The 27,983-nt window shown below is 41.4% G+C and overlaps 1 pseudogene; it reads right to left on the reverse strand.

Annotated features, from left to right (window-relative positions):
* On the reverse strand, positions 1 to 27,983 carry LOC145390081 (cAMP-dependent protein kinase catalytic subunit 1-like; annotated as a pseudogene).

The following is a 27,983-nucleotide window of genomic DNA, read 5'->3' on the forward strand; positions in this document are numbered from 1 at the left end:
CTTCCCTGATACAATTTTTTCGTATATTTGTATGGGCTGATCAGCAAAGAAGGGTGGGTATCCAGCAGCCATCTCATACACGAGTACTCCTAAAGCCCACCAATCCACTGCCTTGTTGTAGCCCTGTCAAGAAAGAGCCACAGGTATTAAAACACTATGTTCTTGTGATGAAATTATTACACATGATTGTTGCAGTATATATATCCATCCACCTTTCCATCATTTAACACTTCACTGCTCCATCACACTGGCCCATCAAATATATATTTACTTGTTATATATATATATATGTGATTACCACCCACAATAGTAAATGGTGTACATTCATCAAATTACTATCTTCTCATACAACAAAAAGAACAGCATATACAGAACCAAAAATGAAGGAAAATGTCTATTAATAATACTGTAGTTATAAAAGTTGTTGGTAAACTGCAAGAAGATGCTACAGAGAGACACCTTCCACTGCCAGATTATATAAATGTCCCTTAAATCCATCCCTGTCCTCTGAAAGGAGGATGGTGGAGTGCAGGAAAAGGGTTACTTCAGCCTGCAGTTCACTGGGACATCCAGATGAGTCTGGGGCCACATTACAATGAGTGACAATGAATGGCAATTACTATAATTGTAAATTATTAACGTAATGTAATATACATATACTTATTAACCCTTTGGAAATGACTTAGGCATTCCAATATTTACTTTGGCATTGTTGGAGGATTATTCAGCTTCTTCATGGATATGGGGACCCATATTATCTTACTTTAGCTACTGTCAGGCATTCTCATTCAGCAAAATGAGGAACCTCAACCCAAAGGGGTTAAATGACTGAAAAGCAGATGAGCTTTCCACTTATTGCTTGATGCTGTGGGAAAGGTGGTTTTAACAACAAAACCTCCAGGCATTTTCATCCAAATTAGGCAGTGATCCCTCTTATCGAGACATTTCTCTTTCCCTCCCTCATGTGACCTGTCACTTCATTCCCCCAACTCACACTTCGTCTACCTCTTCTATTACTGGTTACCTCACTCTCATGCAACCTCCTGGCAAATCTTTACAATTTACTTCAAAAGGCTCAGCCTCTCAGAGCATTTTTTGCTGTTTTCACATTAAAACCTCATACCATATTTCTCATTAACTCTTTCATATATCTAAGAATCATACAAAAACTAACATCATACTGTAAAGCTATTGACACAGTACCAAGACATATCCTGATCATCAAATACCTGGAGATCAACATGGAAGACAATAACAAGAAGTGGTTAACCATCATCCTCTCAGGAAACATATCCAAGTTTTCAGCTTTGAACAAAGATTTTTATTTAGAATATTCCCCAGTGGTGTTCTATAGGGCTCAGTCCTTTCACCCTCACTTTTCAACCACCTCCTCCACAACCTACCAACTCTTCCCCCTTTGATGACTTGACAATACCTTCACTGCACCCCAAAACTCAAATGCAGCAGGAGAGTTCCAACATTACCTACACTTACAAGAACACTGGCTTCAATAAAGCAGAGTGACTGTGTCACTCAACTCAACTAGCACACTCATCATTAAGGACAAACATGAATCTCAAACATAACCCACAGCCACTGTCCCTAATTAATCACTCAAAATTATGGGGTTTACTCTGGATATATATATGAAGTTTCCTCAATGCACTTGCAACATCAATGCTATGGTGTCTTGTTGCTGTTGCTGTTGCTTACCCTTGGTCCACCTGACCAAGTAGATCTGTTGACTGCAAATAAGCAACCACCTCTACGGGGTCATCCCACAGATTTCATCCACCACTGATGTTGCGTCTGCATCTCCAGGATGTGTGTGCTGCACAGTGCTCCATTATGTGTGTTATGTTGTGTGGACCTATTCTACCAGTGGGATACATGTCATATGGGCTGGGTGATGTCCTGATCTAAGCCTAGCTAGGTCATCTCGATCAGCCCTTCCTCTACAATAATTCCACCACATGCCTTTCCTACAACACTGAATATACTCTACAATAATTCTTCCACATACCTTTCCTACAACACTGAATATACTTATGTCATGACGAGTTTTGCACTTAATTCATTCACCTTTATACTTGACGTCTCTTTGCAGGCAACAGAATGTTCCTTTTGACTATGTTCTTAGTTTTTTACAATATCACTTCCATTAAAGAATGAAAACGAGTTAAAGATGAGCAAAAATCCCAACTTTTGCTCTCTGTTTAGGAAAAAGCTTCTCCTTGGAACATATGCATTTCTCTTCTTCCTACTTCTTTTCAGAAAATGACTTAAATTGTGAGATACAATCATATATCCATCCATCATCCAATCCTACGTCACCCCATGAGAAGCATAGGAACCCTTGGCTAGGCAAGCTGGTCCTGACATTTAAGATGAGAGTGACCAGTCTTACTCATCCCTCAGTGGCATTACGTAAACAATAAACCCCAACCACCCCTTGGATATAAACCTACAGCACACAGGCTCAATCCAATTGGAGCACCTTAATTACCCACTAAGCCACCAGACGCCATAATTTGGTTATATGGTTACCATCCAGCGTAGTAAATGGTTCCCTGGTGTACAGGAAATAATTTGGTTTGTCATTCAGTGTAGAGTTACCCATAAGCAGAAGGTAGAGGAAAGAATGAAGGAAAGAAAGACAGAAGAGAGAGTGTAAAGTCACCCGTCTGCAGAAGGAGAAGGAATGAGTGAAGGAATGAAAGACAGAAAGGAAGGATGGAACAGAAGAATTGGCAGACACCCAAAGCAGCACTACATCAAGTGAGTGGATGGTGAGTGCCCCCACCTACCATAAAGAGAGACATTCATCTTCACTAATCCCCTTATGTTACTGTACTGAAATGTTTCCATTCAGGTTTACTAAATAGGAAATAATCAGTATGCCTTTCAACACCACCCAATTCATATATCATCAGTCTGCCTGCTCTTTCCACGAACAATGTGTTGCATACAACCATGGTTAATACATCACTGAAATTAAGTATTCTCTCACCTTCAACATTCCTTATGCTATACCACACCCCACCAAGCACCCCCTGAGACCCATGAACTCATCTAAATGTCCACTTAAGTCATCACCCAGCATCACTATTTTCTCACCAAATTCTGAAATAAGTAATAATTTGCCCCAATACCAGTCCTCCACCTCCATACATCTCCCAGCTTTGAAGGCATACATAGATACAACTGGAGGGATGTCATAACCAATGGCTTGATGAGTAGTACTGTTGTATTCACTTTTCACCTCCACACTCCACTGTATCTACCAACTGCTAAGCAGCCAGAATTCACACCCCACCAATTCTAGACCTTTCACTTTTACAAAAAATAAATAAAATACTAATACCTTCTTCAACTTGCTTACAATTACTGTAATCTCCCACCCACTGTGTTTCCTATCCACAACAGGGCAGGCCACTTAACATCTCCAGTACGCTCCACTGTACTCCCAATAACATCCCCACATTCATGACTGACTAGTCTGAACTTAGAGAGCAACTTCCCCCTTTAGTCCTTTACATCCACTGAGTATGCTGAAGTTTACTCCAACACTCATCACATATTGTCCAACACAGATTGACTGCAACGTCACTGCAGCCGACCAAACTCATCCATCCACCACTGCCAACAAGGGCTGGTGGGGAAGCCCTTCATGCCAGCTGCTCAAACACATTTCTGAGCACAGCCTGGCATTACAGCTGACAGATATTATTTATTCATGGCACATAACTACATCACCACTAATATCCTCATAATCATTGACACAGCAGATTGTTCTGGCCTCTCTTTTTTTAGTGCAAACCCAATACAGTACAGTAAAATTTTCCTTCCCTGTACCCTTCAGCATAGGCACTGCACCAGCCCTACAATGCAGCACATTATGTCTGGGGATCAAAGAATAACCATGCCACCAGTGACACCAAGCCACTTTCTTGCAACAGTTAGACATGTATTTATGGTTGTCTGGCCTAAACTGATTCTACCACCACTGTCTTTTGATGAGAAACAGGTTCAGGATTATGATCAAGATGGTTCAAACTGCTGCATGATGGGAGAAAATTACATTAATGTTGACAATTTGTTACCTGCTATAGTCTGAGACTCTCACCTTGGACTTGTAGCTAAATACATTTAATAACACAAGAAGTATATCAACCAACTGCCATAAATCACTCTCATGGCTGTAATGGGAACCAACCAGCTAATACCTATTTCACATTACTAACATCACTAGCATTTTCATCACTTCCATCAAAACACAACTGCCATCACAACTCTTTCTTATAACCACATGTCCAACATAGTTACTGTCAAAACAGTTTCAGTATTACATTCAAACCCAACCTTCATAATATAAAAAGCACCACTATGGACATGTATCAATTAAGCTATATGCCTGACCAACTTCTATAACAATGTTGTGTGATAATTATGTCTAAGTCCTTGACTACTGTACTCTCTCCATTTCATACTCCGTATTCTAACATATCTATATATTACAGAAAACACCTACTTTCTAGCCAGATAAGGATAATATCAATGTCCAGATAATCGACCAAATAGAAAGAGAAATTAAATACAGTAGAAGTATCAGAAAAAAATTAACCTTAGAAAGAATGATTTCTGGGGCCAAGTACTCATGGGGTTCCACATAATGTCCACGTCCATCCTTTGACTCGCTTGGCAAATCCAAAGCCTGTCACCTGAAATATTAAAAGTAATGAAATATTAAAAGTAATCACTGAAATGACATGCACATTGTCTGACTAAATTCAAGATAAACATCATTAATTAAATATACAAATACACTAAAATACACACATTTTATGCATATAATGAACAATAATGCATTCCTACTGTATGTGAAAGAAATTCAACATAATTTACAAACATTCCATATAATAAAGTTACCTGCATTGCAATTTATCAAACTATTCAATATGTCTATCAATAACTTCAAATGACACTCCTTGCAACTGTAATGTGTATATTGGAAATAAAAAAAATGCTCCTCCCCTCCCCTCCCCAAGAAAACAACAACAAACCTTGAGGTATCCTTGGCTATCTATTAGTAAATTTTCTGGTTTTAGATCTCTATAAATGAGATCAAGGTAGTGGAGGTATTCAAATGCTGGCACAATCTGGGCAGCATAGAACCGAGAGTGAGGTTCACTGAAAAACAAATTTTAAAAAGATTAGTTTAGGTTCACTGAAAAAGGAATTCAAAATGATTAGTTTTATTCTAACATTATACAATAATCAACAACCAAAAGAAAATAAGTACCCACAGCACCAGAACACCACACAAAGAACAGCTGGAATACAATATGAGTTTAGTGTGCCAGGATTTACGAACATCTTTAATATACTGCAGAGTCCAAAAATTATAACTGCTGTTAATACTATATAATGCAATTTCAGCATTAACCTATTACAACCAGCTATATGTCATGATAATCTGCAGTTACATTAACTAATCCTCTTGCTTTGTGCTAAGGAATTAACTCCTAGTTCACATACATACCATTTAATTATAACCAGTACAAGTTTTCTTTGTTACACTGTTTATGATACAAAATATGAAATTACTTGGTATACAAAAAAAAAAAGAGAGAGAGAGAGAGAGAGAGAAAAAAAGGACACTGGTAATGGGTCATCTATCTCTCTCTCTATTGCCAGATGCCATAATCCTGTAAGGGGTGGCCACAAACAAATCGCCTCCATGTCACCCTTTCCAACTCCATTTCACTGCCCTGTTCCCAGCTCACACCCCCCTCTCTCATATACAGTACCTCTCCACTCTATCCCTCCATCTCATCCTTGGCTTCCCTCTACCTCTCTCCCCCCTCCACCTCATTCACATACACCCTCCTCATCAGTCTCTCACACTCCATCCTCTCCACATGGCCAAACCACCTCAAAGTGTTTCTCCTAATGCTTCCTATCACATCCACATCCACACCACAATGTTCCTTCACTTCTTGGGTTATACTCCAAGTAAAAAAACACTGAAAATTATGTTAAATACTGGTACTGTATTAATTCTATGAATATAACTAATGCACACAGCCTTACACTGTACGCCAAACTGTATGTGTCCTAATGTTCAATTTACATATGATAAAAAATCTTTGTAAGTATTCAATATATGTGACAAGTTTTTCATTCTACATAAAGCTGCTCATAACACTGCCATGAAAAAGCTGTAAACAGCTCCATACTAGAACAGGCTAATCAATTCTAGACTAATACTATACCAATCTTCCTCTCTTCTAAACAAAGCCAGCATTATCATGACATACGAAATGTACACGTCCTGCAAATCATATTGATCTTTCTTTATAATCAACCTGACCCAATTTTACATGTTCATATGGGATAAGCAGATTTAGAGCAAAGATATCTCACTGAGGAAATAAATTAGAAAAAGACAGAACCTAGGTTGGTCTCTCTCCCTCCACTAGCATCATAGCAGGTACCAAACTCTAACTCCAACACCTCTTAGTTGTCTTTTATAACACAGGGCATACACATACATTATTCTTTATCTCCATCCCCAGATATTACAGTTTATATAAGCTTTAGAAATACTGTATACAACAGCACACACATGCACTCAAGTGAAGCAAAATTTATATTTTATTATGCTGAAAAACAAAATCTCTTACAGTTACAAACAGCTGGTAAGCCAAAACTTTAATAAAAATAATTATCATTAATACAGAACCTCAGCTGCCCACAAAAGTACAATATATTAGAAATCTGAAAGCTATACTTGGCCATTTACAATATCAGTGGAAAGGGATACTATGTCACGTCCAGCATGAGCTTATCAGGCACCAAATCTATTTTCCTGTCAACCTAATGTGTGTCTGGTACCATCATCTTGATATTTTATAAAAAGTAAAACAGTCTCCTATATTCCTATTTGTTACTTATATTAAGGTCTGATTCACTTTTTATCACCCACCATAAGAACTAGCTATCTCGCTGCTTTTCAGATGGGTCAATCTACACTAAATATAAAATATTTAAATTTAAATTTCATTTTTAGTATGACCCAAATGATGAATATCATCTTACAAACACTTCCGCTGATTAGTGTGAGCGACTGGTCAGTTCATGATGCCGTGGTATCAAACAGGAGTACAGCCCCATTTCACCATGGCAGTTGTCCTGGAACTGCCTTTACAGCAAAGGTAAATGCCAGTATGAAGGCTGCTCCATAGTTTGGGTAGTTTTTGAGAGGAGACCCACTGCCCATTACTAGACATACTGTGTGATTGGGTTTTTAAAATAAGCTTTTATCTTTAGTACCAATGAATTAAGACATTCTTCCTTCTCCTGACATTGGAATGGTGCACTTCTGCTGGGCAACAATCTAACAATGTCTGTAATTAGCAAAAGGCCACTGCAATCCTGGCAGAACACACTTAATGACATCAGATGATTTCATTCCAGTACTGAATATAATGTGAAAAATACTGTATATCAGGGTATCATATTCAGATCATTTCCTTTAAAAATGTCTTCGTTATCTACCTTCACATTCAGCAAATGAAAACTTTTCTCTTAAATTTTAAGATAATGGAAACAGCAACATCAAAACATCAAGAATAATAGGGACACAATAATGTAAAGAACTGATGGTTTAAGAACTCCTATGGATACTAGCTGTGGTACTTTCAAAAGCTACACAGATAAAAGGTTGAGCTGTAAGTGGAATGATAATAAAGAAATTACAGAAAAAGGATGGTAGCCAAAGCTCTGCTCTATAAAAAGGCTTGATGGTAAATAAACAAAGTTAAGATAGAATAAGGAGGTTGAAAAGTCTAGGCTAGGCTAGGTATAAATGACAGACATTCCAGCAGATATATACAGTCCTTCTCCTTAGTACCATGTTCACGGCGTCCCTCTTGGCCTTGTACACAGACGGGTCAACAATCCATGTGCAGTATACCCCTGGACATGCCTAACACCCCAAAAGATGTGAAATAGCAGGCAGAAGTGGGCCAAATCCAGTGTCACCTCCGACATCACAAACTCCTATTTACCAAGCTGCTCCTCCCAACCCTGCACCACTGAAAACAAAACACACGCTGCTCTGAGCCAAAACACATACCTCTTCCTCAGCTGTCAGTTGGGAAACCCCATCTTATCTACCCCTGCAAGCCCTACCATCATTAAAATTATGAAACTTGCATAGTTTCTGTGATTAATAGCACCATTTCTATGCATGCAATATATGGATCATAATGTAGGAAAAATGGTTGAAAAACTGTGTTCTCAGAGAGATGCTGCCTATACGAGCAGTCTGAGAACATACTGCTCACAGACTGCATGTCATAAAGAACGGTGGCTGAATCGGTAGAGAGGCGGCTTGCAGTCCTAATGGACCCAGGATCGAATCCCGGCTGGGGCAGGGAACAGTTTAAGGATTTGAATTTCCTAAAAAGCAGACTTTCCTGATCTACCAGATGACCCGCCGACATGTCGTAAAAGTACCCCCGCTAATACCAATACACCAGTCTTGTATGAGATAGCCCTAGCATGTATTCAATATGGACGGTGGGTGTTAGCGCCGAAGTGGTGACAGGTGGAGGTGTAGGAGGACTACTGGGCCTTGGGATAGGCCACTGCCCCCAAGAAATAGGCCCTGAGCCTTTGCCCGGAGTCGGACACGTAAAAAAGTAGTTTATGTCACCCATAACGGGTTATTATGAGGAAGAACTGTGTATGTGTGTGTAGTGGTGGGCAAATATGGACAAACTGAATATTGCATACAATGGGCACTGCTTATGATTTTACTGATCCATCTGAAGCTTTGGGGCTCAGGGGCTAGTCTACTAATATCAGACATTAAGGCAAGAATGATCACTTGCTCACCCCTAAGTGGTGTTGTGAGCAATAAACCCCACCCACCTCTTAGATTTAAAACCTAAATGGGCCATATCCAGCTGGAGCCCCTTACCCACTTTACCACCCTGCATTGATTTGTTGGTTATATGGTTACCACCCAATGCAGTAAATAGTTTCCTGGGTTGGAGGAAACAATCTGACTTGTTACACAATGCTGTATTCAGTCACATGAAGGCAGGACCTTATTAAATGTCAGAACACTGACTGCCTTCACCTTCCAGGATGGAGTATTATACAGTACAGTAATACAGTTTTATTGCAGATAAGGTAATCTACCAGGATGGACCATTATACAATTGTTTTTAATTTTAATAAAGTATGAAATGTCAGGTGCAGGATATTTATGACTGTTCAGCTACATAGGAGAAGGAGATGGAGATGCATGGGATAAACAAAGAATCACTAGTTGCTTAATACTGTGAAAGACATTGGCATAGATTTATTCCGCTTACTGGAGGTGTGACCTCCAAGACTAAAAAGTAGATGTTCAGTACTTTTGAGACAAGCAGGCCACTGCTAAGTGAGCTTCTATAACTGGTTGTATATAATGTAATTAAAGCAAGCAAAATGTCAGTTAAGTACTGTAGTATGATGACAAGAAAAATAGCATAATTCATTACTTGCAGCCAAATATGGCACCATTTAATCATCACAGTCATATTTGTTTTTAAACTTGTGCTTCCTACATCAGATCAACTTACATTCTCTGATGTTATAATATTCAATATTCAGGACTTAAAATAACTGTATTTTTCATGCAAACAAAAACTATTTCACGTAATTGCAGGTTTAATTTCTGCTTTTTTCCCCTGGATTATTTGAACTGTTGGTGAGGGGGGTGGGGGTAATATTATATAGAATATCCCCGTCCCAATGATGGGGGGTTGCCCATTTATCCTCCCATCCCCTCCAGGAAAAATGCCCATGAAAAGAAATTACTACCTGCAAAAAGTACATAGGTTGTATTCATCCCATCATGTACAGGTACTTCAATTTAATATCTTAATGATATCAAAGCTTCATTATGATTACATATAGACAAATGTAAGAGGACCATAAAGTATAAGTCAAGCCTATGAAAATGAGTGGTCTAAAGTATCATTATAAGTCATCTGGAAGGATAAGCAAACAAATGAACATATATTAATGTGGGATGCTAATGGATGCAATTTAATTAACCGTATGAAGGGCATTGTGACTGCTGAGTTTCATTGTATCTAGGGAGAACAAAAGAATGACAAGAGTTCTACATCAGTCAAGAGGTGAGAACATTAGAAGATTAAGACCACATATGAAGGTGGAAAAAAAAAAAAAATGGTTAGTACATTTGGCTACCTTGAAGTTGAACAATTTAACTCCTTCCGTATGGTGATGTCTTCATAACTTATTCTTGCTACCTCCAGATGATCTTTATTCTTTTTAGGAAGGATCTCTAGTGGTGAAGAGATTACTGAGGGCTGTATCTAACCTATCCAGCATGAAAAGACTCTCATAATCTGAATAAAATCATCTTGGGGAAGCAATAAAAAACAAATGACATCATTAGACTGAACAGGTTACATAAAAGAGCAGTGGGAATTGAAGAAGAATGGGAGAGAAAGCAAAGAAGACAAGAAATGACACTGAAGTCTGGAGAGACTTCTGTCATGGCCGTCCCTCGAGGGGAAGTTCCTGAGAAGGAGAAAGGCATCAGGAAGATTAACAACACAGTACATGCAGAAACACAGAATGGGATGAACTAATGGATAACAGCTAAGTCAGGATGAAGCTGTGGGGCCTGCTACGGTGTCCTTGCTAAATGAGTGGAGTGATGCAAACATGACATCCATCCAGGAACCAAACCTCTGCACTTTTCCCCATATCTAGTGGATCACTGCATGGGAATATCCTGCAGGGACTGCAGGCCTGTGGTTGATAGGTCAGCTCAGCCAGACACTCTGGGGTTGATCAACAACAACAACCCCTCAAATCCAGCAACATGCTTTATTAATTAATTATATTTAATCCCAGCAGTCAACTTCCTGTGTCTAAATGCCTTTTTTTTTTTTTGCTCCCGGCCATAGAAACAATAATCATTCCAGGGAAAATCAAAGAAGAACTGCCAGAGGGCCTCCCAATCCGCAGCTCCAAAGTGCCACAGACAACGTTTCTTTGGAGGGTTCACAGGCCGTACCGGAGTGATAGGACACGTTAAGGTGATAAGGTTGTGATCGGAGGAGCCCAACGGAGAGAAAAGGTTAACAGTGTAAGCAGAAAGATTAGCTGTACGGAAGAGGTCAAGTACACTGGAGCTCTCTCCAAGGCGGTCTGGAATATGGGCAGGGTGCTGTACAAGCTGCTCTAGGTCATTAAGGATAGAAAAGGTGTAGGCTAGTTCACCAGGTGGATCAGTGATAGGAAAGGTGAGCCAAAGGTGGTGGTGAACATTGAAATCTCCTAGAATGGAGAGTTCAGAGAAAGGAGAAATGGATAGAATGTGTTCCATTGTAGAAGTAAGATAGTCAAAGAATTTTTGATAGTCAGTAGAATTAGGAGATAAGTAAACAGAGTCAGAGAATGACTAATTAGTCAGAGAATGACAGGAAAGCCAAAGCCAGAGTGTAGAGAATTCAGAAGTATCGAGTTCAGGAACACAAGAGCAAGATAAGACGTTGTGTATATATACACAACAGCCACCTTTGGCTTTGAAATGAGTATAAAGATGGTAGGAGGATACACAAAAGGGTCTGCTGTCAGTTGCCTCAGACAGCTGAGTCTCAGAAAAAGAAGGTGAGGTTTACAGAAGGAGAGGCGGTGCTCAACAGGGCGAAAGTTAGAGGAAAGGCCGCGAATGTTGCAGAAATGAAGAAGAAGAGAGTCAGACAGTGATTCCAGGCAGCTCGAGTCGTCACCGGGAGAGGGGCAGAAGGTGGGGGCATTTATGGTCCCTCCCCTGGGGACTCCGAGGCCACGTGTAGTGTAACTATCTATCTATTGCCAGACACCTCAATCCCGTTTGGGGTGGCCACAAACAAAACGCCTCCACGTCGCCCTGTCCCCCGCCATTTCACTGCCCTGCTCCCAACTCACACCCTCCTCTCTCATATACCTCTCCACCCCATCTCTCCATCTCATCCTCAGCCTCCTCCTCCCTCTTCCCCCCTCCACCTCACTCACATACACTCTCTTCGTCAGTCTTTCACCCTCCATTCTCTCCACATGGCCAAACCACCTCAGTGTGTTCCTCATAACGCTTCCTATCACATCCACATCCACACCACAACGCTCCTTTATATCCTCATTTGTCAGCCTGTCTCTCCATGTGACTCCACAGGCTCCTCTTAAATAACTCATTTCCACTGCTCTCACTCTTGACTTGTGTCTTTCCAACAACGTCCAAGCTTCACTTCCATACGTTAGAGTTGGTATCACAATAATGTCATGTAGTAACTTTTTCACTTCCATGCTCACTTCCCTGTTTCTTATCACTGCTTTCAAAGAACCAGCAACCTTTCTTCCCTGCTGTACCCTTTCAAGCACTTCACCTTCCAAACCTCCATCCTTACTCATCACACTACCCAAGTACTTAAACGTACTCACATTTTCCAATTCCTCACCATCCAACCTCGCTGTACATTCACTGACTTCACCTCTCTCAAAGACCATCACTTTACTCTTCCCTATATTCACCTTTAGATTCCGTTTCTTACACACTCTCTCAAACTCATCCACCAAGCCTTGCAGCTCCCCTTCGTCTTCACTCAACAACACAGTATCATCTGCAAACAACAGTACAGGGAGTTTCCAAACACTATCCTCTCTCACCAGGGCCACTCCAACATCCACTACCCTACCTTGTACCTCTTTTATTACCCCATCCATGTACAGATTGAACAACCATGGAGACATGACACATCCCTGTTTCAACCCAACTTTCAAAGAGAAAAATTCACTTAGTTCACCATCCACACGCACTGCAGCCTTCGCACCATCGTACATACTCTTCACAGCATTCAACAACTTCCCATCTACTCCATATATTCTTAACACTTTCCACAATCCTTGTCTATCCACCCTGTCATATGCTTTCTCCAAATCCATGAAAGCCGCATACAACTTCTTTCCCTTCTCTAGAAACTTTTCCACTAAAGATCTGAGAATGAATATCTGATCTACACAACCTCTTCCCTTCCTAAAGCCTCCCTGTTCTTCTCCAACTAATTTCTCTGTTCTTTCTCTAACTCTGTCAATAAGTATCCTACCATACACTTTTCCTATTATACTAAAAAGACAAATGCAGATTTTACAAGAGATGTAATATGATCTTTCCAAGATAAGTCCCGAGTAAATGAAACCCCAAGCATGTTAAAGGATGATGCAGGATTAAGCTGAATATTATTAAACATTAGTGGGTATACCTGTGGAAGATTTTGTCGGGTTGATAGGTGTAAGAACTGAGTCTTAGATGCATTAAAAACAACCATATTATTTTTACCCCAGTCAGAGATATGAGCCAAGTCAGACATTAGGTGTGCCATAGCCTCATCCCTTCCCTGTTGAAGTAACTGTTGAGATGGGCGTTGCGGGAACTGAATGGAAAGGTGAAGGGTGGAGTCATCAGCGTATGAGTGGATAGGGTTAGATGTACAGCTTAGAAGATCATTGATGAATAAAAGGAAGAGAGTTGGTGATAGGACAGAGCCCTGAGGAACACCATTGTTGATAGATCTAGGAGAAGAACGATGGCCGTCTACAACAGCGGCTATAGAACGACCAGAAAGGAAGCTAACGATGAAGGCACAGATAGAAGGATAGAAACCGTAGGAGGGCAGTTTGGAAATTAAAGATTTATGCCAGACTCGATCGAAAGCCTTTGAGATGTCAAGTGCAATGGCAAAGCTTTCGCCAAAGTCCCGAAAGGAGGATGACCAGGAGTCTGAAAGGTAGGTGAGAAGATCGCCAGTGGAGCGTCCCTGACAGAACCCGTACTGACGATCGGAAAGAAGGTTGTGATAGGAAAGATGCCTTAAAATTTTTCTATTGAGAATTGACTCGAAAACTTTTGAAATACAGGACGTTAAAGCAATTGGACGATAGTTGGAGGGTTGGGAGTGGTCACCCTTCTTTGGGACTGGCTGAATGAGAGCAAACTTCCAGCAAGAAGGAAAGGTACAAGTTGACAGACAAAGGCGAAAGAGTTTGCCTAGGCAGGGTGTAAGCACAGAAGCACAGTTCTTGAGAACAACAGGAGGGTACTGTTGTGGCCTTTTCCAATAGCTCTCAAAGTTAGGGTATGTATGAAGGGGGGCCAGGGGAGAAGTCCATTATCCAGAAGGATCCACTATCCAGACATGCCGTTGGCTCTATTACGTCAGATAACCGAGGGATTACTGTAGTGATGTCTTTATTAAGTATGTAAATGTCTTGGGAGAAAAAAAAGAATGAAAATCGCCCCAAATGGAGAACTTGGGGCTGGCTTAGGTAACATGAAACCCTTTAACATGTAAACATATGGCCTGATAAGGTGGAATTCTCATAAAGCAGGAGTTTCAGGGTACAGTACTGTACAGTATATCCGCATTATGTGAGTGCTCGCTGTATATGCAAATGGACTATATTTCCTCACTAGATTTGTTAATTTCTATCTACCTACCTACCAGCAGGCAAGGGTTAATACAGTATACTGTAGTATATAGCTGAAACCACAACTGCAATTACAGTACTCTGTATTCTGAAGCATTGTTTGTCTCATCATTTGCTGACATTTTTCTTACAGTATAAGCCATTTCTGTCACAAATGCCCCCTGGGGACATTGATGAATCCCCCTGGGGGCATCAATGACTCCCCTTGAGGATTAAATAATCCAAGGAAGGAAGGAGTTAATTGCAACTGAAATCTCATAGAAGAAAAAAAATCAACAAATGGTGAGATATAAACAGAAAATACCTCAAAATACAGTGCTTGAATTCCAGACGTGGTTTCTGCTAAATACTCACATTTACCGTTCTGACTGGGGCAGCTGCTGACCTGGAAACGTACCCCTCAACAGCTAGATATCATGATCCCACCAGGGTGACCACAAGCAATTCACCTCCATGTCACCGTCTCCTCTGCTATCAGGCACTGGAATGAATATTTTCTTTTTAATACCTTCAGTCTTCACTAGTTTAACTCACAGAGCAGGGATTTTTTTTTTTTCATGCCATCTCATGATTATATTTAGCTTTGTATAGACTTCTGGAAGTGTAGGGGTTAGGCACAGCCTCACTGAACTCCTGCAATAGCAGAGACTTTGCATAAGTTGAATAAAATTGCCTTCTGGCACTATGAATAAACTGAAAAGGGCATCACCGGGATTGCAAGAGTTAAAGGGACTCGCGGAGTTTATATCCCCGATGTAAACAAACTACCCATTACAGTTTTTACACACATCCCCTCATTTTTTCCAGCCAATTAACCTACTATGCCTGCCCATGTACAGGATCACATTCGACCTTAAAACCTAAACAGATGGTGTGAATAGAACTGCTTACTCCAGTTTAAAGGGACATCTTGGTCACCTGGAGATACACACCGCCGTATATCATCCTTATAGCTAATAATTACAACTTACATCAGCCGACTACACCTCTCGATAATGACAGCAAACACTGATAAACACATGGGCATAAGAATTACCATAATAAGATGTAGACTAACACCGTAAAGAATAAAATCTTCACTCACCTCCTGCATCTCTCAACGTTGCTCCCATAATGCAACAGTGATGTCACACTTCAAAATAAACATTTACTTAATAAATTTTAAGAAGAAAATTTCGTGAATATATTATCAGTCTTTTAAACATTAATTTTCGTGCAAACTGAATAGAGAGGTAAGTAAAGTGTTTCTTGTTAAATTAAAGATAACCCCATGAATCAGTGGCATCATCATCTCTCTCTCTGAAATTCCATACAGAGTAGGCTACCATTGTGCGATCACTATTTACTGTCCTGCCGATATATCTCTACAGTTTTACAAGGGGATTTAAAAATAAAAGGCCTGGTGGTGGTGGCAGGGGATAAAATTTTGCGATACCAGTCTCTAATCTGCTGCCATTCCCTACAGAACCTGAGCATAATAGACGAGAAATTAGTCCAGGTTGATGCAGCAATTCTTAACTCAAAATTGCCCCAAGAACAACTTTCTGAAGTTTGTCAAACATTTCATGCAACACCCTGTATGGGAAATTTGGATAAAATATTGGAGATATAATTCCATAACTGTGTGCCATTCCCAACAGAATCTGAGCAGTCTAATAAGTCCACGCTTTGAAGGTTGGGTTGAAACAGGGATGTGTCATGTCTCCATGGTTGTTCAATCTGTACATGGATGGGGTAATAAAAGAGGTACAAGGTAGGGTAGTGGATGTTGGAGTGGCCCTGGTGAGAGAGGGTAGTGTTTGGAAACTCCCTGTACTGTTGTTTGCAAATGATACTGTGTTGTTGAGTGAAGACGAAGGAGAGCTGCAAGGCTTGTTGGATGAGTTTGGGAGAGTGTATAAGAAACGGAATCTAAAGGTGAATGTAGGGAAGAGTAAAGTGATGGTCTTTGAGATAGGTGAAGTCAGTGAATGTACAGCGAGGTTGGATGGTGAGGAATTGGAAAATGTGAGTACGTTTAAGTACTTGGGTAGTGTGATGAGTAAGGATGGAGGTTTGGAGGGTGAAGTGCTTGAAAGGGTACAGCAGGGAAGAAAGGTTGCTGGTTCTTTGCAAGCAGTGATAAGAAACAGGGAAGTGAGCATGGAAGTGAAAAAGTTACTACATGACAGTATTGTGATACCAACTCTAACGTATGCAAGTGAAGCTTCGACGTTGTTGGAAGGACACAAGTCAAGAGTGAGAGCAGTGGAAATGAGTTATTTAAGAGGAGCCTGTGGAGTTACATGGAGAGACAGGCTGACGAATGAGGATATAAAGGAGCGTTGTGTTGTGGATGTGGATGTGATAGGAAGCGTTAGGAGAACACACTGAGGTGGTTTGGCCATGTGGAGAGAATGGAGGGTGAAAGACTGACGAAGAGAATGTATGTGAGTGAGGTGGAGGGGGGAAGAGGGAGGTGGAGGGGGGAAGAGGGAGGGGGAGGCCGAGGATGAGATGGAGGGATGGGGTGGAGAGGTATATGAGAGAGAGGGGGGTGTGAGTTGGGAGCAGGGCAGTGAAATGGCGGGGGACAGGGCGACTTGGAGGCGATTTGTTTGTGGCCACCCCAAACGGGATTGAGGCGTCTGGCAATAGATAGAGATAGATAGAAGATTAAATAACTAAAGCTAACACTGATCTGAACTAATACACATCTGGTCCACAGGTCGTGCTGGAGTCTGCTGCTTTGTTGCTGCTTCCTTGCCACACTGGTCATACCCTGCTGGTCTGCCCTGCCGTGAGAAGCCTGACGGTGGTGTGGTGTCTTCCCCTACTCTGAGATGCCTGGTGGTGTGGTGGTGGTGGTGGCGGCGAAGGCGGCAGGGTGTCGTGTCTTCCCCAGCCGTGAGATTACTTGCTGCTGCTGCTGGTGATCTGCCCTGACCTGCCGAGAGAAGCCTGGTGGTGATGGTGTGATCTGCCTTGCAAGTCCAGGATGTTCTGTGGACAAATGCTACTTTTGAATGCATATTTTATATTGCTGTCTCTGTTAATGTATTTTGTACTGAAGTATTAATAATGAAAACTTAAATTTTCTGTCTTGTTTCATTACCTTTTTAACTGTGGCTTTGACTTAATATAGGTGATAAGTATATTGCGCTCTGCAGTCTTGTGTGTTGTGGGGACGGCTTTTGTGATGAGCTAAGACATTCTGATCGCTTCACCAAATTACTGCTCAGCCGTGTGATCAGTGGACGTAAAAGATTATACAATACAATGATATACAGCTAAGCATAAAAAAGGTTATGGGAATTCTCCACCATGCAATCAATGGACCTAAATTAAAGCCTATATTATAAAGCTAAGCCTGAAGAGGGTTGTGGGAAGTAGATAATGATGCAGGGTAGACACTGGTAATGTTCACTGAGCCGTGCCCGCAACACACAAGAACTGGGTGGCGTAATATATGGACCACCTTGTATAATGAGGGGCCGTAAGTGTGTGCTGACCCACAAACTTGCCATCAATGCCCCGTCATAACTATTACTGTGTCTTGTAGGAAGCACAAAGAAAACAGGCCACAGAATACCTCCTTGTCTCTCGTTCCTCCTACACAAACATACACGCCTTTCACTTTAACTTGACACAGAGTTTCATTTAAAGCATATGAGAATGTCAAGCAGATCAGTAGCAGAAACAGCCAATACTACAGCCCAACATCCTTTCCACGGCACTCATTCGTGACTACCATCATATTCTAGTGATAACTATCGCTACTACTCGGCAAACCGTATGGAAACTATAAGCTATCTGTCTATCCATCTATCTATAGCCAGACGACTTAATCCCGTAAGAGGTGGCCACAAACAAGTCGCCTCTATGCCACCCTGTCCCCCGTCATTATGCATCACTCCCCCTAATTCACACCCTCTCTCATATACATCACAACTCCATCCTCCACTTATAAGTAATACATTAAAACAACCGTGAATTACTGCCGCACAAGCTGAGCCGTAATCATATCCAACACAAACACGAAGGAGCTTTAAAGAACAGAAAACAATACCTTGATAGCAGAAGACACTAAGACCACAAGTACTGACAGCCTACACCAAGAAACATAACTAATTTCAGTCAGAGACCAAGTGAATATGAGAGGCACACAGTTCATCACTTCAGCTCAAGATCCGTCCCACCTTTGTAACCTTATGTTGCATCATCCTCTCCACAAACAAAATCGAACAACCGCCCAACACTACACAGAGTATCTTTGCAACATATCCCCTCCTCCACCCGACTCTACACTTCCCAGACACATTCACAAACTCACAAACACCCCAGCCAGCCAAAACTTTCTGCCAAACACATACATAAACACACAAACACCCCTGCCAGCCAAAACTTTCTCCCAAACAGCATCCCTCATGTGCCACCACCAGTCATACACCCTTCAGACACTACCGAACCCAGAGACACGAGTACACCAACCTTCCCTGCTACAATACTAACACAAAATATGACACACATACAATCCCCTGTGCTCATACTGCAAAGTGGCACCACCACACCACAGCACACCCACTCACATCCTGCACCACACCACCACAACACAGACAGTCCTTCAACATAGCACTGGGTTCACATCCAGAGGAGCCTAAGATGTAACAAGAACAACAACAACAACTCAGGCCAAGTTAAAGTGAAACAAGTATAGTTACGAAAGGAAAATTACTGTAAGTTATTTTGTAAGCGCTCCGGGTACACAAAGTTACAATGCCACAGGGAACGGACTGCATACCGAGGGTGTAATACTATGGCGGCTTAGGGGGTTTTTATACCACCTTTTCTTCAGTGATTTATTGTTCAAGCGAGCGAGCGAACAGGGCAAGCGAGCGAGAACACTACATGACATGGTATATTAAGGTGGCAGAGAACAGCGCCAAGACTGTGTTGTCTAGGAAACTATTAAAGCAACAACGGATCTATGGACAGCATTAGAAACCTACTAAAAAAAATAATAGAAGTTACTTGAGGGACTTTTCTCAAAATCTGCCGCGGCAGTTCTGATGAAAGGAAAATAAAAGTACCAAACTGAGTACCAGAACCGAGTTATTCTAGAAGTTAAAAGCTACTGCAGATCTGTTCAGACAGCTGGAAAGCCTATGAAGAAGCAATTGGTACTACTTAAGTTAAATAGACTTTTAACATCAAGCAAGATGGATGGATGGATGTGGAATCGTGGATGCTTGGACCGATGCATATGGTCGAGTTCCTGCTGTTTCGTCCTTCCACCTGCCGACAAAAATCATCAATATCCTCCTCCTCCTCATCATCATCATCATAGCTGTCGTCGTCATTACCATCATCATCATTATATACACCGTCATTCTCATTATCATTACCATTCTCATCATCATCATCATCATCAATATCATATTATCATCATCACCTACCTATCTATCTATTTATCTATATCTGTTTATCTATAGCCAGACGCCTTAATCCCGTAAGGGGTGACCACAAGCAAATCGCCTTCATGATGTACTGTCCTCTACCATCTAGCTCAAGTATCCCAGTCATATGTTTCTTCTCTTTCCCTTCATCTCATCGTCGGTCTCCCCATCCCCCTCTATCCTTCCAGCTAACTCATGTGCACTCTTCTAGTCATTTTCTTATTCGCCATCCCTTTCCTTGCGATAAATAAAGAGACAGTGAACAATGATTTTTGAAACCCATTGAGTGACCTTAGGAATCCAGTATGTTTTTTCAGAATATAGTGTAAATGTTTAGTATTTGTATGGCCAAGAAGAGCAATATCCCTGACCTCATTTGCACTCTTATGATATAAATAGTTCGAGTGTGAGGGAAATGCTGTACACACGCACGCACGCACGCAAATACACACAAGCATGCGCGGACACACACACACACACACACACACACACACACACACACACACACACACACACACACACGTCCACTTCCGGTGATGCTTGACTTTGGAAGGACCGACCAACAAAAGACCGCAATGCATAAACCACTGACGATACAGTAAATTTACGCGTTTCGACAGGGACCAAGACTTTTACGAGAGAGTGAAATAGGGAGAGAAAGACTGAAGGCAAAACGTAGGTCACAGAATCAGATGGGAGGAGGGGGTTGTGTTTATAAGGATTTCTGAGCCTTATTTGTGTATGCTTGATTGACTCCTTATATTTTAAACTTCACTCCTCGTCCTCATCCTCGTCATGTCTCTCCTTCTGCTCCTCCTCCTCCTCCTCCTCCTCCTCATCATCATCATCATCATCATCATCATCTTTGTACCCCGAGGCTTATCTGAACATGATCCCGATGGACTACAGGCTTAAGTAGCGCTTCTCCAGCAGTCCACCATTCTCCTCTCGGGGGAGAGGGAAGAAAGTGAGGAACGTTTGTATAACTGTGAGTATAAAAACAAAGTGACGACAAGGCAGGCTGGACGAGAAAGAGAAACAAAGGTGCGTTAGGAACTGAAGTTTAATGGAAATAATGCGTAGACGAGAAAAAAAAAAATGATGAAAATATGAAAATACGTAAAGGGAAAAGGAAAAGGATATGAAACTTGATTGGAATATGGGAATCGGAAACGAGACTATGAAGTGAGGCTACAAGGAAAGATGAGTCGAAAAAAGAAATTGAAATATATAGAGAAAAGTGAAAGGAAAATGTATATTGACCAGACGAGGACAATGCTATGGTGCACAGATCCCTCTTAACCATATCTAATCTGTACTAATCTCACTAATCCTACCCATATCTAACCTATTTCACCTTCACCTAATCCAAACCAACCTAATCACATCTAAACCAATTTATTTTAGCCCAGTCTCACCTAACCCATCAATATTTGCTCGAATTGAACCCTGCTAACCTCGAATGACCTAATCCAACCTAAATCAACCCAACCTAATCTAGCTTAACCTCACCTAACCCAGTCTAATTGTATTTAACCTCACAATCTCCCTTAACCTCCTCATACGTAACCTAACCAATTCTGACGTAGCCTAACCGCATCGAACCCTACCTAATCCTACCCAGTCTCACTTAACCATACCATACCCGACCTAACCCAACCCAGTCAAGCCTAAAATGACCTAATCCAACCGAACCTAACCCAGCCTAACCCAACCAAATAAAACCCAACCCAAAACCTATCAAAACCGACGTATTCTAAAGCAATCTAACCTAATCCGTCTATATCTAGTCGAACTGAAGCCAACCCAACCAAAAATTACCTAATCAGACCAAACCCTGCCCAAAGTGACCTAACCTAACTTTCGATCGGCTATATATTCGTTAAGAAATTTTGCTGCCTGAAAGTCTACGAGTGTAACAGTCCAAGTTTCGCCTGTTCTGTGTACAAGTTTGTGTGTCTGTGTGTGTGTGTGTGTGTGCCGGTGGTGAGGTGGTGTAGGTGGGATGCTGTAGGTGGGATGCTGTAGGTGGGATGCTGGTGGTGGGATGCTGGTGGTGGGTTGGTGGTGATGGGATGGTGGTGGTGCGATGGTTGTGGTGGGATGGTGGTGGTGGGATGCTTGTGGTGGGATGCTGGAGGGTTTGATAATGCTTATGTGGTGACTGCTTTATGTGCCTATTGTTACCTCCGCCAGTGAAGTTGAAGGAGGTTATGTATTCACCCTTGTCTGTGTCTATCTATCTCTCAATCTGTCTGTCTTTCTATCTGTCTATCTATATGTCTGTCTGTCTGTCTGTTTTTCTATCTGTCTGTCTGTCTTTCTATCTGTCTATCTGTCTGTCTATGGCCAAGATATATCAAAAACTTGCTATCGGCTTTCAATGGAATCTTGTAGGTAGGTGGGCACTGGGTCAAGACAGAGACTATTCGATTTTTCATTAGATTTTTTCACTATTAAGCTTTTGGCTCAATAAAAAGGAAAGTGGAAATCTAGGAATATACTGCACCTTAATGTGAAAATCTGAACATATTTCTCCATAACAAAATATAAATAAAATTAATTTTTTTCTTGACTTGAAAACATGAGTTAACTTCGCTTCAGTTTTTTTTTTTTCTGCCTCCAGGATCGTACTCTAAGCTGCTTTGGAAATTCTTTACATCTCTTCCTTAGCGATTTAATCAGCACATTACACCACAACACCCTCTTTTATGAGAGAGATGTAAACTCTGCCGATATGAAGCCGATTTTAATAGCTTACAAGAAAATGTTAAGACGTACTATGCAAAACTAAATAGCTAAGGAAGGGGCACTGAGAAGACTCCCGTGCTTCCTAAAATACTGCCCTGTTTCCAAAAGGCGTATGACACAGAAATTTGACTTAGCTTTTAACATCAAGGGGAGCTGGATGGATGGATGGATGGGGAATCGTGGATCTTTGACTGCTGACCAAGTTCTTGCAGTTCCGTCCGTCCGTCCACCTACCGACAAAAATCATCATCAGTATCTTCATTATCATTATTATAATTATCATTAATATTATTATTACCATTATTATCATTATTATAACTACAGTCATCATCATCATCATCATTAAAATTGTTATCATGACTGTAATCATCATCATCATCATCATCATCATCATCATCACCGTTATCCCAACTCTGTTACCTCGTACTGAAGTTATATCATCATTATCATCAGCATCAACATCATTTTCAGCATCATCAATATCATCCCTCGTGGCTCACTGTGGCAGAGGGTACTGGCCCCTCGTGGCTCACCAAAGGTGTGGCAGAGGGTGGTGTTCCCTCGTGGCTCACTGTGGCAGAGGGGACTGGCCCCTCGTGGCTCACCAAAGGTGTGGCAGAGGGGACTGGCCCCTCGTGGCTCACCAAAGGTGTGGCAGAGGGTGGTGTTCCCTCGTGGCTCACTGTGGCAGAGGGTACTGGCCCCTCGTGGCTCACCAAAGGTGTTGCAGAGGGTGGTGTTCCCTCGTGGCTCACTGTGGCAGAGGTGGGGACATTTCGTGGCTCACCAAAGGGCCTCCTGCCCTTGAGGGGTGTAACTATGGCCGTCGCCAAAAAGCTACTAGGGACTGATTTTTTATCAGTCCCACCCCACTGCTGTCGATGTTTTTTTTTTTTTTTTTTTCTCCTATCGACCATTGAGGCCGGAGCCTCTGGTCATTAAGGCAAATATATATATATTTATATATATATATATATATATATATATATATATATATATATGTATATATATATTGACACATACATACATATATAAACGAACATATATATATATATATATATATATATATATATATATATATATATATATATATATATATACATACATACATACATACACACATTCATGCATATGAACATACACACTTTCATGCACACGTACATATATATATCATAATTTTTATTTTATTATTTTTTTGTAGTTTAATTTTTATTATTTTTATTTATTTTTTATATTTTTAACCTTATATTACTTATAATCAAAAATACCTAATCTAAAGACCCTAAAACTAACCACCTAACAGACAAATCGCTAACCTATACTAAATCCTACAGAGACAAATAGCTAGACCTATACTAATTGTAAAAATACCTCGACTAACAGAACACCATCGACTGCAGATATGTAATGCCTTTCTACATGACATACCTGCACTCATCACCTGGTGACTGTCAGTCGAGGCACAACCTAATATAGGGGACATCAATATATGAAAGGGAACCAGACGAGTCAGGAACATTTTCATATACGTCAGCTGTCGTCCCTAATTAGAATAACTAAAGCAAGATAGCATAATGTATTTACATAATATGTACAAAAAGTGAAGAACCTCGCCCAGCAGACCACCATCGACTGCAAGTGCCCAATACCTTCCTATATTGAACACCTGCACTCATCAGCTGGTGACTGTTAGTCGAGGAACGGGGTTTAATGTAGGGGACATCTATATTAGAAATAGATCGGTGGGAGGAGGAACTATTTCAAATATGTCAACTGTCAACCCTAATTAATATTACAATATATACATATTTACCGTTGATAAAAGCCATAACCACACAGTAAAAAAAGTCATATCTCTCTGATCAGTCCGGTCTCTCTCAAGAAAGCCATCAATTTATCAGTCATAACAATGTCCCCATCACCCAGGATGGTGGAAAGGGTGAAGGGGATGTCTAATATAATAATATAATAATGACGTATAGAAAAGGGTGGGAAAGGAAGGAAGGTAAAGAATGATTGTGTATATGTGATGAGTGTTATGCAACCAGGGCGACGACACGACGGCAGGAACTGGGCCTTAGTTTAGTCTCCCGGCCTTACTGAGAGCTCTGGTCCTGGTTGCATTGTGTAAAGTGCATGTGTGTTTTTTTTTTTAAATAAGTAGGAGAGGAAGAATTTAGACTAAGAGAAAGAGTGTCGGGGCTTAACCCAACGTGCGTGTGTTTGCTGTTGGGAAGGGGGGGGGGGTCTCGCACGTGCACAGTGTTGTTACTTAAGGGCGGGAGGAGTGAATAGCTACGGCTTTCTCTGCCAAGCATTAGCTTATTGGCTGCCTCTCAGGTTCATCTGATTTTTCCGGCTCCAGAAGCCTGGGTAGGATTGTAGGATACGGGTGTTAGGGTAAGGTGTTGTAGCCCTGGGGGGCTTGGGTAGGGGGATAAGGAAAGGGGAGGGGTGGAGGAAGGGGAGTATGGGGGGGTCAGGGTCTGAAGCGGGGGTGCTGGATATGAGGATGGCGGGTTATTACGTGGTTGCCGTGATCTTGATAATGGGTGTAGGGGTGGTTTAGAGTCTTAAGTGAATTGCAGGGTGTGAACTAAGTAGTTGATTAATAAAAGGGTCAGTAATAAATAAACTATTGGTGCTTAAGTGAACCCTCAGCGAAACACGAACATGTTCCGCCCCTGCCATGACGCGAGACTGGTGTGCATTGGTACCATGTGTGTGTGTAACTAGACAGCCAGGCGCCGCGGAGCTGGGCGGCACGCGTCTACATCCACCCTCCAACATTTGGTAACTAAGGCTTTGATCCCTGGTGTGGCAGGGACATGCGGATGAAGAACTAGACGGCCTGGCGCCATGGCCTAACCGAATCAAATGTACACCCTACTACCCCGAGAGCGACACTGGGGGTCGCTGACTGGGCATGGGGGTTTTAAATGGCTTGAGGCAGACAGATAGACGCCGCATTGGGGGCGGGGCTTGCAATAAAGAGAATTCCCACAAAATAAAGGGGAACCTTATGTAACTTTGACGAATCTTTGTACCGTCCATTGTCGTTTCGTTTTTATTTTCTCGCTCTCTCTCTTGTTCTTACGTTGCCTCATGTTAAAAGGTACTTTTATTTCTTAATGGCGGTGGTGCAATATACATTTCCATGTGGCTCGACATGTGGACACTCAGTGGATTGTGTTTTCCATTCTTTCCAGCTAATCTACAGTTTATCACATCTTTCCTGGCTTATTTCCCAGCGATATCTACTGTATACTGCATTCGGATTCTACACTAAGTTATTTCCCGCTTAATCAGTTGCCTTGTACTGTGATCGTATCGTATCTTTTATAAAAGCTCCAATAAGTTTGCATGCGTCGGCCTTAGTCACATGATGGCTCTCCACGCTGCTTGATCTCTGGCAACCTCCCTATTCAGTCCCTTATCCCTGAGGTCACACTCTATGACCTCGTCTCAGGTCTTTTTCGGTCTGCCTCTCGCAACCCTACCCCCGACGTTCACACTTATTACTGTAGATCCATAATATCTGAATGTTTCTTGTCTGCTTCTTACCATTTGTAGAGGTTCCCTAACTTCCCTGTACTGTGTGTGTGTGTGTGTGTGTGTGTGTGTGTGTGTGTGTTCTTACCTAATTGTTCTTACCTAATTGTATCTTTACAGGAATGAGTCAAGCTCGTATTGTCCCGTGTCTTAGACCATATTTATCGTACATATCCTTAAATTTGTGAATTGTTTTGGCACACTCTATTTCATTCGGTAGTGCATTCCACTGGTCAATTATTGCTCTATTTGGGAAACTAAATTTCCTTACGTCTTTATCACCTCTCTTCTTATGCAGTTTTTTGCAGTGTCCTCTTGCTGCTGCATTCCCCATAGGTTAAGTACTCATTTATGTCTATTTTCTCTTTCCTTGATATGCATTTATATAGCATAATCATGTCACCTCTTTTCCTTCTCTCCTGTAGTGTTGGTAGATTCAGTTTATTTAGTCTTTCTTCGTAGCTTAGATCCCTTAAGCTTGGTATCCATCTTGTAGCGGCCCTTTGAACTCTTTCAATCTTGTCTATGTGTTTTTTTGAGATGAGGACTCCAGACTACTGATGCATACTCCAGGATTGGTCTCATGAATGATGTTATTATCCTTCTTAGCATGTCTTCATTTATGTATGTGAATGCTATTCTCATATTTGCAAGCAGTGTATACATGTTCCGTACCTTCTCACTGATGTGGTCAGCCGGAGATAGTCTGTTATTGATAATCACACCTAGGTCCTTCTCTCTTTCTGATGTGTGTAGGGTTTTATTTCCTAACGTATAATCCCAGTCAGGTCTTTTTCCACTTTTACCAAACTTGATTACATGACACTTGTCCACATTGAATTCCATTTGCCATGTATTACTCCGTTCATGAAGTTTATTTAATTCTTCTTGTAGCTCTTTACAAGAGTCTGTGTTAGTAATTCTCCTTTGTATTTTTCCATCATCTGCAAACATATTCAGATAGCTTTCATTTCCAGTGTTACTGTTTATATCATTTATATACACTAAAAACATGATTGGTGCCAGCACTGAGCCCTGTGTGGTACTCCACTAGTCACTTCTTTCCATGATGAGTAGTTTCCCCTTAGTACTGTTCTCATTTCTCTTTTTATGAGAAAATCTTTCATCCAACAAAACAGTTTGCCTTGAATTCCTCCTTGATGGTACACTTTCCATAAAAGTCTTTGGTTTGGTACTGTGTCAAATGCTTTCTTGTGTGTGTGTGTGTGTGTGTGTGTGTGTGTGTGTGTGTGTGTGTGTGTGTGTGTGTTTAGGGGTGTGTGAGATGTGTTTTGTAAGGATTTTTTTCTCTCTCTCTCCTTCTTTACTCCAGTTCATTTTACAAGTGCATATGTAAGTCTGATCATGTTCGTTCGTTCGTTGACGATTTCCTCCCCTATAGGGAGGGCCGGGCCTTACATTAGCCCAGTCGGTGGATTTTTGACTGAATTTCTTAGTTGGTTGTGTTGGCTGTATTTGAGGGGGAAGAAACCACCGTGGTGGTTCTGTATGGTCTTTTTTTTCATATGCCTGCACACGTTGATGTATAAAAACATCCGCTCATGCAGGCACAAACACACGAGTGATTTTAGAGTGGGAGGGTATAATGGAACAGGTGACCAGGTGACCGTTAGGCGCGGGGATTAGCGGGGATTAACGGTACCTGAACCGTATGGAAGGGGGCAT

This window comes from Coenobita brevimanus, unplaced genomic scaffold (genome assembly GCF_032717465.1).
Source record: "Coenobita brevimanus isolate Jiangsu-jjx unplaced genomic scaffold, ASM3271746v2 jjx.HiC_scaffold_2806, whole genome shotgun sequence".
NCBI lineage: Eukaryota > Metazoa > Arthropoda > Malacostraca > Decapoda > Coenobitidae > Coenobita > Coenobita brevimanus.